This window comes from Triticum aestivum, chromosome 2A, assembly GCF_018294505.1.
Source record: "Triticum aestivum cultivar Chinese Spring chromosome 2A, IWGSC CS RefSeq v2.1, whole genome shotgun sequence".
Lineage (NCBI taxonomy): Eukaryota > Viridiplantae > Streptophyta > Magnoliopsida > Poales > Poaceae > Triticum > Triticum aestivum.
The window spans coordinates 44,793,460-44,796,748 of NC_057797.1; the positions used below are offsets into that span (position 1 = coordinate 44,793,460).

Genomic DNA, 3,289 nt, shown 5'->3' on the forward strand with positions numbered 1-3,289 from the left:
CATTTCTGTGACAAGTAACAAGACAGAGGGAGTATTAGAGAAGCTATAAAAAAACCATAATGGCCTATTAGCTCATCTAGTTAGAAGGTCGTAGGTTCGAGACCTGCATGGGCCATGATTTTTTTGCATTTCGGGGCGTATTTTTTATTTCTTATTTCATTTATTTTTAATAATGTGCACAAAAATAATAGTAAAAACAATATGGCTTTGTCCGGGATTGAACCGGTGACCTTCATTGTGTTAGGCTGACATGATAACCAACTACTCCACAAAACCAATTGGACAGGTTTGTGCAATAAATTTAGTTGGTATAAACATCGAAAAATCGTATTTCGACGTTACAAAAGATTCTGATAAAATTTACACACTGACAAATAAATGTATTTGCACTGTCCACTTCTTTAAAAGTCGGAATTTGTCAATTTTGTGTAGCTCGAGTGTCAATGTATTTTCTCATGAAAAATTTCACACATATAGTACACATCCATATGTCAATGTGTAATATTTTTATATTTTTCTAAAACTTTAAAATGTGAGTTTTCTTTTTTCTTTTTAAATAAGCTCCATGGAACTTGAGCACCAAAAGGCTGCACTCCTGACATCTATTTGGGGCAATATCTTCCCGCGATTCAAACGTTGTTTCTTTATTTGCGTGAAAGCATCAACGAAAATCCTTTTCTGAGCCCGGGCTCATCTGCACCTGTGTTGAATCAAAAATTTAAAACAAATACTAGAAAAATTCAAAGAATTCCAATTTTTTCCCATGGTAGAAAATTTGGTGCGTGAGATCTGGCCCAATTTTCAAATGATTTGGACAAATGAGAAACTCTCGGCAAAAAAGATAAATTCAGGGTCTGTAAAACAGTTTATTGTTCACATACTGTTTTGACACGATTTGTCTTTTTTGCTGAGAGTTACTCAGATGTCCAAATGAGCTAATATTTGGAGCGAACCTCACGCAATAAATTATCTACCATGGGAAAAAAATTGGAATTTTTCTAGTATTTTTTCATATTTTTTTTGATTGGGTGTAGATGAGCCTGGGCACCGAATCGCTGCACTCAAACATTACTTCTTACTTTCTTAGTGCATTGATATTAAATATATGTTACTCATTGTTTTTAGGCACATACACTCTCTCACACGCAGTTCCTTACAGCGGAAAAAAGTGGTTCGGGGACCGCATCCCGATGTTCTCCACTTTCGCCTCTAGTCATAATGCCCTCATATCTCATTCCTAGGTTGGGAATCCAGGCCTGATTGAGCTGTGTCTATGAGTTCCGGTTTGATGAGTTTTGATCTTTAATCCGTTACTATGAGCACCATAAAGCGACGTGCATGCCACCTGTTTTTATTTGAAAGAACGAGTTGCAAGCCTATTTACTAAATATAAGAAAGGAACTTCTATGTCATGTAAATTGGCCTGTTAGCTCAGTTGGTTAGATCGTCATGCTAATAACGCGAAGGTCGCAGGTTCGAGACCTGCACGGGCCATGGAGTTTTTATTTTTGCTTTGTTCCTTTTTAGTGTTTGTTTACCTGAAAAAGCCTGAAAAAGTTTGGCTTCGCCCGGGGTCGAACCCGGGGACCTTACAGACTGTTTAATCTGACGTGATTACCATGTACAACACGAAACCATGTTACATGACTTGTTCACTATATTTATTTATAGCAGTCCGCATCTTTCAACGATCCAAAATATGCAGTTTCTCTTCTTGCGTGAAAATCAATTGGTACTTTCTCTCTTTACTCCATTTGTATTAAAAATTAGATCGAACTTCATAAAATTCAATCAAATTTAACTAAAACGATCAACATCTACAATACTTAAGATGCACAGTATGAAAATAAACTTCTTGATGCATCTAATGATACTGATTTCAGAATATGAAGTTGATAAATTAACAATTGGATGAGTCCGGCGCATGGCGCGTGGATCTTCTTAGACGCCACTTCCTCCCGACGAACGTTGACACCATCACCAGCATTCATCGCACGTCGCCCCGCTTCACCGATGACATCATTGCCTAGGCATGGGTGAAGAACGGCATCTTCACCATTCGATCCACATATCACTTAGCCATGGATGAGCGCGAACGTCCATCGACAACCGCCATGAGCAGGCATCGGACAGTCGTCGTGCCATCTCCAAGATCACATGCGGGTGCCCTGCTCCCCCTATGGTATGTGTGTTTGCATGGAGAATTGTGTCTAACTCCTTTGCCACTTGGGCCAACAAATTTACGCGCCACCTTGAGCTTACTGATATTTGCCTCCGAGGTGTGGAAAGAGAGGACGGCTTCCATGCGCTATACATGTGCCTGCTCGCCAAGAATTTGTGGAGAAGGGGGAAACAGTTCTGCATGAGGGTACGCACACCCCTCATTTCAGAGTAGAGCCGTCGCAGGAACTGCGTTGGGTACCCCCCCCCCCCCCCCGGCCTGGCTGGACCAAGCTAAACACTGACGGGAGTCATGTTCCACCCACCAACGCGGCTGGAGGAGGCATGGGCTTGCAGGATGATTATTTTCGCAGCTTTAGAGAGTTGCTTACATGTGATAATGGTCTCCAGGTAGAGTTAGAGGCATCCAAAGAGGGCTTGTCACTAGCCCTCGAGAGGACAAAGCTGCCTGTCTTGGTGGAAATGGATAGTCGAGAAGCAATGTCGATGTTGATGGCACATTCTGAGGACTGGTCACAACATCGCCTGCTTGTGGAGGAGATTCGTAGGGTTACAACTGCTGCCGATAGGGAGATTTCTTTTACTCACATTATCACTCACATAATAGTCACTCACGTGCTCGCCGCGTATGCCCGTAGTACCCCGCACAACGGTTTGGCTGTGCTTGGGTTTGGACTTCATTGTAAACTTGTCTAAGGCGGATAAGCCTCCTTGAGTAATGAAATCTTCCTTTAGCCCCACAATTTTTTTATGAGTGTTGATATTTTTTCCCTAAAATCTTGGTCACTTATGAATTTTGGCCAAGACAAGTTTATGAGGAAGCGCCAAACTGGGGTTGGTGGGCGATAAGACATTCATTTGTACTTGAAATTATTGCTATGGTCTCGGCAACTTGTGAATTAACACTTGGTGACCCACCCTCTGCCAGACCCCCGCGTCGCCCCGAGCCGGGCGACTCGGGGGAAACCCTAGCCGCCCCCGGCCGGGCGCCCACCCTCCACGCACCCCCACGTCGCCGCCGACGGAGGGCCGGCCGGCGAATTCGCGCTGAGCCCTGGGATGGCGGCGGCGGTGCCATTTCTCATTCCCTCGAGCCCCAATCCCTCAC

At 43.6% G+C, this 3,289-nt stretch overlaps 1 non-coding gene across 1 annotated transcript; it reads left to right on the forward strand.

The window, feature by feature from the left end:
* The first annotated feature begins 1,420 nt into the window (after positions 1 to 1,420).
* TRNAI-AAU (transfer RNA isoleucine (anticodon AAU)) lies at positions 1,421 to 1,494 on the forward strand. The gene has a single exon. It is a non-coding gene; the product is annotated as a tRNA-Ile (tRNA).
* The last annotated feature ends 1,795 nt before the right edge of the window (positions 1,495 to 3,289 follow it).